This window comes from Galeopterus variegatus, unplaced genomic scaffold, assembly GCF_000696425.1.
Source record: "Galeopterus variegatus unplaced genomic scaffold, G_variegatus-3.0.2 Scaffold2600, whole genome shotgun sequence".
NCBI lineage: Eukaryota > Metazoa > Chordata > Mammalia > Dermoptera > Cynocephalidae > Galeopterus > Galeopterus variegatus.
Window position 1 is genome coordinate 53,877 of NW_007728711.1, and position 9,603 is coordinate 63,479.

General features: G+C 52.7%; 1 long non-coding RNA gene across 1 annotated transcript in view; it reads right to left on the bottom strand.

The window, feature by feature from the left end:
- Nucleotides 1–6,732: 6,732 nt before the first annotated feature.
- Nucleotides 6,733–9,603, bottom strand: part of LOC103598401 — an 8,119-nt gene continuing 5,248 nt past the window's right edge. The window contains exon 2 of the long non-coding RNA XR_551197.1: nt 6,733–7,640. This is a non-coding gene — a long non-coding RNA (uncharacterized LOC103598401). The remainder of the gene's footprint in view (nt 7,641–9,603) is intronic.

Here is a 9,603-nt window from a genome sequence, read left to right on the forward strand (position 1 = left end):
GCCACCCGGCTCGCCCGGTCCGTCCACCCTGCTCCCGAGTGGGGATCCTCTGGGGCACAGTCCTGTCTAATTCTGTACCCATTTCCAGAGTAATTCCAGGAGCCAGCACCGCAGAGTTCACCCCCACCTCACCCCAGGATTGCGGACACACCGCTGCCTGGACTTGCCTCTAGAGCCCAGAGGCCTGCAGAGCTCCCTGGAGTGGGTTCCCCGGCCACTCATGGCGGAGCTGGGAAGAGCCCTTTGCTGCATTTCTCTTTTCTGTTGATTTTTGTAATTCCCTTTGAATTTATCGACATGAGACTCAGTAACAAGCCCCGAAAGTAAAAAACGGGTGTTGTGTTCCTGAGTGTGGCAGGCTCCGCAGGAGGCCCTCTCTGGGGCAGAGAGCAAATCCCTAATGATTAGGAGTGTCATGAGGGGTCCGCGCAGAGCAGACGGCAGGAGGAGAGAGAAGACAAAAGCGCCGCTCCGCTCCGGGATGACCAGAGGATGGTCCTTTCTTCTGGGAACAAGCCGCTGCTGCAGCATCTAAAAGACGTCGTCATCGCATCGATGACACTGACACTGTCTCCCAGGGGAAGATGAGAACATTCACATTGTGAAGGAGCCTTTGATAGACAAAGATCTTTTCTCAATATACGGAATTCCTAACTTACTAAGATAAATGGGGAGATTTGACATTTACTGTGCATAATTTAAATTCAAATAGGCTTCCAGTGAAGGAAAATTACAAGACAGTCTGAACTGTGTCTGTGCCTTCAATTCTGTGCCTTTGGCTGACATGTGAGCTCTGAACTGCTTTAGATATGCTTCAAAGTTTATAAAGTAGAGAACAAAACCCCGTTGTGGACTATTGTGAAGCTAATACATTTATTTCTGGAATGAAGTTATCCCCATCCGCGAATTATTCCTTTTTTTTTTTTTTTTAAAGCCTTTAAAATGAGCAAGTGTTTTTCTCACTTTTAAATATCTGATTTAAAAATAATTAAAAAAAAGCCTTTAAAATGAGCAAGTGTTTATCTCACTTTTAAATATCTGATTTAAAAATAAGAAACATCACATAGCTGACATTGTTCCAAAAAAAGCCTTTAAAATGAGCAAGTGTTTTTCTCACTTTTAAATATCTGATTTAAAAATAAGAAACATCACATAGCTGACATTGTTCCAAAAACACAAAGAAATGCACAGGTGCAGGGGCATACTAAACTTAGAGAGGAATGATTTTCCCAGGGGTATGTGCAGACTTCTCCAGACCCTGGCTGTTCATGGACACACAGAGATGCGGGCTCTGACCACGTGGAGGCCACGCCCTCGCCCTGTCACTCCAAACTGCAGAGAAGCCCCTGAGTGTTCCTGTGCACGATTGTGCAGAAATCCCTCCTGCCGCACTGTGCTCAGCCCAGTAGGCTGGAGGGGCCACTCTGTCCCTGGAAATGTCAGGCAGGATGGCAGGGTCAACTGCTCCGCTTCCCCACTCTGCTTTCCCATCAGAAATATAGGGACAGCCCCATGGGAGCCAGAGGGAGCCAGAGAGAGCCAGTACATTCCTGCTGGGGAGCCTGGCAGGCTCTGGGAGCATTGGGAAAGTGTTTCCTCCTGTGAGCTGTTGCTTTGGGCATCCTGGAGGACTTACAGACCAGCTGAAAGGGCATTGACTCTTGACTCGTGGGCAGGACACTGTGGGGTGTGATGAAGCAGAGAGGTCCGAAAAGGGTGTCACTGTCAGCTCGGCAATGGTCTCTGACCTGCCAGTGACATGCAAGTCCAGGAGGAGTAGCTATGGGGCCCAGATGGCACATGTTATATACCCAGTCTTCGCTGTTGATGTCCTGGGTGACACCCTGGAATCACCAGAGCCTGGCCACAGAGAGGCTCAGAGCCTCCCATCAGGAAGAGCAGCACGTGCAAAGGCGTGGGAGGGCAGGGGGCTGGCAGCGCTGGCTCGAGAAGGGAGCCCTGTCTGCCTAGGAGTCCTGCCTCTCCAGGAGTCCCCCTGCACTCACCTGCCCCCCACGGCCAGGCCTGGTCCCAGGGACGTGGGAGTTCAGCAGCTTCCACGGGCCACCTGCACTAGAACCAGGGTCACCACACTGCTCCTTGGAATAAGCCCTCCGAGCTCCGTCCCCCTGCACTCACCTGCCCCCCACGGCCAGGCCTGGTCCCAGGGACGTGGGAGTTCAGCAGCTTCCATGGGCCACCTGCACTAGAACCAGGGTCACCACACTGCTCCTTGGAATAAGCCCTCCGAGCTCCAAGCACTGACATATAAAAGAGCCTGGGGAACAGAACCCACCATCACAGCCACACTGGGCAGCCACCCAGACACCGCTCCCCCCAGGAGCCTCGGCCTTCCTATGTGGGGTTCACTGGTTTTTCCAACTGCAGCAGGCCCAGGCCAGCTGGCGGGGCCTGTGGGCCTCATGCCCTGACGAGAGCTTCCCAAACTACAGCCTCCCAGGCCCCTGGTCTCCCCGGGCTGTTTTGTGCATGTTGTGTAAGGAGTACTCTTAGGGAGAGGTGGGAGGAAAACAGCCCTCATGAAGCACAACTTTGCATGAAGTCCCGCCTCCTGCCGACAGCACACCTGAACCTAGCGCCCTGTGCGGCCTCTGGGGGACAGGGCCAAATCCCTCCACAGACAGCCCTCCGCCTGGACTCCAAGGGTGCGGGGAGGCTCCCACCCATCCATGACTGTGCCATGCCCTTGCCAATGTCACAGCTCTCGGGCATGTGGCACAAAAAATGAGGTTTGTCCACAATTGAGCGGGTGACCTGAACATTGTTGGTGGCCTGGGGAGGGCCTGGGCCAGGCCTAGACACACAGGGCACCACAAGTCAGGAGGAGGGGCATGTGCAGGCCTGTGGGAAAGTGTGGGAAAGTGAGGACGGTCACCCCAGGTTTTAGCCAGAAAGTGCCCTCCTTGGTGGCAGGTAGGCCAGGATGACCTTTGCTATTTGTGAGACCCCCCAGTCCCACGGTAGTCTTGTAGGAGCATTTGATGACAATAGGACTTCCTCTTGCTTGGTCTTGACTCCAGCGAATCCCAGTGAAGACTTTTGGGGTCCCCATAGGTGGCCCTGCCCTGCCCCCACACTTCCCCCTTGCAGCATGGTGGTGCTGGTTGGCAAACTGCTCACTAGCTCTGCCCCAGCCCTGGGCAGAGAGAGAAACTTTCTGTCTGGGTCATACCTATCCCATCCCCCTTCAAAGTCACCCAGCTCCCTGTCCCTTGGGCTGGAAAGTGGCATCCTCTCCACCCCTCCCACACCCTCTCTGCTGCCCCCATCACCCACCAAGTCAGCTGACTCCCCCAGTAGCTTCGGCACCCACCTTCCTGCATTATTCCCATGGCCCAAGTCCAGCACCCCCATGCTGAGCTCCCACGCCTCCCTGGCCTCTTTCCCGCTCACTCAGCACACACTGCAATGGCTCCTGGACTGTGAGCTCCACATGCACAAGGATGGGTGTGTTTTGCTCACTGTTATTAACCCAGGGCCAGACACACGGCGTCTCCCTCTTTAATTACATACCATTGCCATGGGGAAAGAACTGAGCTCCCTGATCTGGGGAGGTCCAGGTACAGGAAGCTGAGCAGGGATTTGGCAGGTGGACAGTGAGGGGGTGGCATTCCGGGCAGAGGGGAGACGTGGATGAAGGCAAGGAAGCATGCGGAGGTCACAGAAGCGCGAGTGCAGCATGGAGGACCCACAGTGCCATGCGGTGGCCGGTCAGGTGAGCCATGAGCCACGCCCAGGAGAAGGGGCTCAGGGCGGGGTCCCAGTGAGGAGCAACCAGGGCCTTGACTCCCAGAGACACTGAATGCTGGGCCCCTGGTGCTCAGTCTTTGTTGTCCATCAGAGTCACCAGGGTTCTGAGGACCGCAGGTGGCCGGCCTGCCCTTGCTCACGCGCACACCCTCACCAGGTTCTCCAGGAAGGTCTGAAGCTCTGCTCCACGCTGTCCTGGTGGCTGCACAGAGGACATCGTGCTGCACTCAGAGGTTATGATGGGGGTTTCAGATCCCGAAGTCCTCTGCAGTGGGACCACTGTCCACAGAGGCACAGGGTGACAAGCTGAGAGCTTATTTCATGTGGACAGCCCCTTCTAGGACTGGAGGGAGGTATGCTGGGCCATGTTCTGCCACAGAGGACCCTACACACATCCTCATGACCACACCCATGCACACTGCCCTCCACTGCCAAGTGGGCCAGCAAGGGTGTCCACAGCAAACTCAGAGGCCACCAGCGATCCCCGACACAACCTGACACAGATGAACTGACCCAGGACAGTCTCAGTAACCCGTGAGAGGGGGGCAGCCAGCCGTGAAGGCAGGGGCTGGAAGGATGCCCAGATGGAATCCAGACGGAGATAGACTTGAACTCCCCTGAGAAGGGAGACAGAGTTAAACCATAGGGCCCAGGGACGCTGAAGTCTAGGAAAGCAGAGACACGAGGAGCCAGGAGAGAGGGCAGAGAGAAGCTATGGGGAAGATGAGAACAAAAGCCAGACCCTGCAGGAGGAAAACACCACACCCACGCAAAGACATAGGCACAGAGAGTGACTGAGGCATGCCACCAGCAAACACGAGTGAAGACCAGTACCCTGCAGAGGGGTGCCAGCAAGGCGAAAGCAGTGGAGGAGAGAGAGTTTTCTCTGTGGCTCCCCACACAAAAGCAGACAGAGCAACCAGGCTGGAAAACCAAAACCCGTGGACACATTTACCGTAAAACTAGGTGATCAGATTTTCCTGCAAACCCCAAAATACAAGCAGGTGGGGACAACCACTGGCCGTGAGACCTGCCTGGTGTCAGCAGCTGTGTGAGGAGAAGCAGAGGGGAGCCACAGGCATCTCACGGAGCTGAGAACAAGAGAACCCCAAATAACCATGAGGGACTCACTGAAAAGCAGAGGGCCACCGTGGGAACTGCACTGAAACTGGCGAGGGTTTCCAGCATCCACAGGGGGCGCAGGCAGGGGACCAGAGCAGAGGCTGAGGCCACAGCACGGGAGCCCCAGGATCTCTCGACAGCAACCCATGGGAGCTCCCTGTCAGGACAGGGCCACACATTCAGGAGAAAGTGCCAGGAGTAGAGTCCAAGCTGCTCAGGTCGAGGACAATAGACACAAAAGAAAGAGAAGGTCCAGATAACCGAGAAGGAAGGCAAAAGAGGCAAGAAGTCTGTCTGGAGACGGAGCACTGGGGAGCTGGCAACGCAACCCCGAATCCCAGCCCCTGAAAGTTCAGGAAAACCTATTTCACATTAAAATAAGCAGCAGAAAAGTATCGAGAGCAAATGTCCTTCAAAGTTGTTAGAAGAAAAGAGAGAATAAGAAACAGGGGTAATTCCCACAGATGACGAAAGCACACTAGAAATGCGTGCCCATCGAAGAGATCGAACTGTCGCCTACCACTGCAAAACAAGCCAACGGGTCTCTAAGAAAATTACAGAAGACGTGAAAAACGACAGAGATCAGAAATGCAAAAACTCAGGGAGGAGGTGACAGAACGTAGGGGAGAATCAGAAATAAAATCACTTCATAAATGAAAACTAAACTAGAAAGAACATAAGAACGAATGATCATAACAGATGATACCTTAGGAGGAAAAAGTCGTGCAACTGAGTAAGATTTCTTTTAATCACACATAAGGAAAGAAAGAAAAGAAATTCTAGAGAAAGCACTGGCTATTAAGACAGGCAAAAGAGATCTAGCACGCAGGTAATAGGAGTCTCTGGGGAAGAAAAACAAAGCAAGGATATAGAGCAAATACTCAAAACTATAATTTAAGACAAACTTCCTGAATTAAAAAAAAAAAAAACAAACCTTTGAAATTACAGATTGACAGAGCACATACATACCTGATAATATGGGCCCAGAATGGCCAATACATAGACATATTCTCGTAAAATTACTGAACTTCAAAGAAAAAATCCTTTGGCGGATAGACAATAAAATCAAGACACAGGGGAAAGAAAAGTAGGTTGCCATAAGACTTTTCGACATCAGCACTTTATTCCAGAGGAAAATGGAGTAGCTTGTTTAAGAAACTGAAGGAGAGAGATGTGAGTCAAGAATTTTGCATCCAGCAAAGCTGACTTTCAAGTATAAAAGACCCCAGTACCTGCAACATGCAGGAGCTCAGAAATATTGCTCCTACGAGACTTCCTGAGGAGTCCATTAGAGAGCAAGCGTCAGACACCAAATGATTAGAAAGACATCACGCAAAGACTGGAGGTGACCCAGAGACGGGTGGCTACTTGTGGAAGCAAGATTACGAGGGTTGGAAAGGAGAGGGGACAGCATGCAACGGCTACATGAACAGATGACACGGATCAGTGCCACCTCAAAACATGCAGAGTGTGGCTACTTGTGGAAGCAAGATTACGAGGGCTGGAAAGGAGAGAGGACAGCATGCAACGGCTACATGAACAGATGACACGGATCAGTGCCACCTCAAAACATGCAGGGAGAGAGAGCGAAGCACATGCAAACGTGATTTTAACTGTCAGTCCTGGCGTTGGTGCCGGTAGCATTAGTGTCCTGTGTTCTGAGACTGTGTGTGTGCAGCACGGGATAGAGTGAGTGAGTAACAGTCATGGGAGAGTCTAGCTCTATCATCTCCTGGGTCCCCGGGAGCCAAGATGTTGGTGTGGAAGAAGGGAGAGGCAGGTGCCATGCACAAGAGGCTAAGTAAGAAACCCTACACATCTTCATGTGAATTGCAAGTGTCAGCATGAACTCAGAGGCATTTTATTTCAAATATATCCTGCCTCCACTCACCGAAAAGGCCTGGAAACAAGGACCACCCAGGATCGATGATCCTTATCACCCACACTCTGATCTTGAAATGCCAGTTCCCAATGAAAGAAGTCCCTGAAGTGGCCGTCTGCAGCACAGGTCAGGGAGAGCACAAAATGAGCTCAGAGTCTTGTCGCAGCAAACGGCACAGAGCTCGTCGGACACTTGGGACCACAGCAGAAGAACCGCGGTGTCTTGAAAGTGATCACACTTGCTTGGATTTTTCCATTCATAATGATATTTTTAAAATAACTGGTCACCTTCAGAGGATAACAGGGAAGAATTCATTATCCTGAAAACTGGTAAATAAAAGGAAAGTACCGGACATTTATCCTGCCTCGTCTCTGTGGCTGGGCCTCCCGGCCACCCAGCAGGGGACGAGCGGAGCATCTTCACATGAAACTATTTCAGCTAGCATGTAAATACCATGGTGGGATCCGACTCTAAAGAAGCACAGGAAGTGAGGGCTACCCACGTCATGACAGTGACACCCCTGGGGGAGGCAGGGACGGCCGTGGAGGGGCCCAGCTCTGTGTCTTGACCAGGGTGACGTGATGACAGTTTCCTCCTGTAATAATTCAGTGAGCTGCTTATTCGTCTTGTGTGGCTTTCTGTATCTGTGTTTTATTTAATAATAAATGTTAATTAAAATAAACAAGAAACTAAACACACGAGAAGCTTCCTGGGTCTGGGGTCCTAGAGATCTCTTCCAGATCCAGCTTCCTGCAGGCTGGCCCCCTGCAGTCTTGTCACAGATGCGGGAGCTCCCAGCTGCACTGCTGCTCAGGTGCTCTTGCAATGACCGCCTCTCCTGGCTGGCCTCAGAGCCACTGTGCTCCTGAGGAGGACAAAGGGAATCCCCCAGGGAAGACGTCCAATGTCACAGCTGTTCCAACATCTCACACCAGGGCCCCCCTCCGCCCGGGGCCAGTTGCTCTCTCCAATGTCCTGGGCAGGCAGGAGTAACAGACACATTTTCTAGTTTCTATGTCTGATGCTTTGACATCTGGGGCCTTGCTGACTCTGGAGGGCCTGCCTCTCGCAGAGAGGCAATTCCAAACATCTTGCGGCAAACCAACCAGTCCAGAGCCCAGACCTCCCAGCACCTCCCCAACAAGGCTCTCATACTCCAGGCCACTGTCACCTGCCCTAATCACCCCAGGACAAGGTGCCAGACAAACAGGGGCAGCCCCTATGCTCCAGAGCCCACCAAAATTACTCAAACTAGCCAATCCTAAGCCTCCTTACCCTGTCTTGCTTGCTCCTATCCAGAGAAGCCACAATAAGGCTCTGCCCCTCACTCCCGTGGCCTCCTGACCAACCCTGGTGCGCCCTGTGTGGCCCTGCATGGTGGCCGTGCCTCCTGTTTCTGGAGATCTGTGAGTATAAACACTTCTTCCTTCACAACAGTCATCTCTGAGTCTGTATGTGTTCCCAGATGTGACTAAAACATTCTCGGGCACCATTAAAACAGTCAGCAGCAGCCCCCACCTACCCGGGACTCCCCCGGGGGCACTGTGTCCTGGTCTCCCAGCAGAGGGATTGGAAATGCACTTTTCCCACAAGCTTGGCCAAGAGACAGAAGAACTTTTCAAGGGATCTGTCTCAGTATGCTAAAATGCACACGAGAGAAAGTGAAATCCATGGCTGAGCAGCTGCATAGTTTACAGAGTCAGTCCGTCCTCGCAGGACTACAGGCTTCAACTGCCCTGCAGAACTGCCCATGGGTGAGGCCCTGGCGGAGAGCTTCCTCCTCCACCCCCAGCAAACATCCATCCCTGGCCCCCCAGTACAGACCCGGGTGCCTGTGCATTAAAATCACCTGGAAAGCTTTCTTAAAAAAAGACATCCAAGCCCCACTCCACCCACCTGTGAAAGTTTTCAGAATCAAGATGGAGTCACAAGTGTTAAAGCCCCTGACAAACAGAGCCCGGGAAGGCCATGTGGGGGTGTTCCTATGCACTAGTGCCTGATAACAAGAGCTATCACAAGGGACTCTGCAAGCCACAGCCTTGTACAGAGGCTATCGCAACCTTACAGAGCGTACTTCTGCAAGGACACGGGCGCAGCCACCGCCTGTCCAGCCTCGGACTGGCATCACTCTCGCTGTTGGTCCTTGTAGCCAAGGACGACGACCTCAAAACAATCCCGTCATCCTCCATCACTTTTCCTTCAAACCCTTTGCTTTCCTCTACCTCCCTGAAGATGCACATGGTTTACCACAGCACGTGCCCTCCCACTGCACGTTGCATTTCCGGGGTGCTTCTTAACCTTTTAGAGAGCATCTCTGTGTGTGATTTAGGTTGATACCCTGAATCAGAATATCTGAGAATAGGCCCCCACAATCTGTATTTTAAGCCCCAACTGAGTCTGAGAGGTGGCCAGGTTTGGGTACAGGCAGAGGCCAGCCAAGGGTTGGGGCAGAGAGCAACAGCCAGGCAGTCGCAAGAATCCGTCCAAGCCCATCTGGTCCTTCACTAGCTGTGTGACGCAGGCCAAGTCACCAACCTCCCAGAGCCTCTGCAAAGGCATCAGAGTCATTCTTGCCCTGCCCAACTGACCGGGCTGTCCAGAGCCCCACCTGCCAGCCTACCCCTGGCCTAAGTTCTCTCCCAATCCCCAAAAACATGGTACCAACAGCAGTGTCCCTCTCCCATGAGCCTCCACCTTGGTCCACAGACCCAGGCTTGGTCAGCAGACCCCACCCTCCAGTCCTAAATTATCCCAAACTATCCTAAGCCATCCCAAGTTATCCCAAACTATCCTAAGCCATCCCAAGCTATCCCAAGTTATCCCAAGCC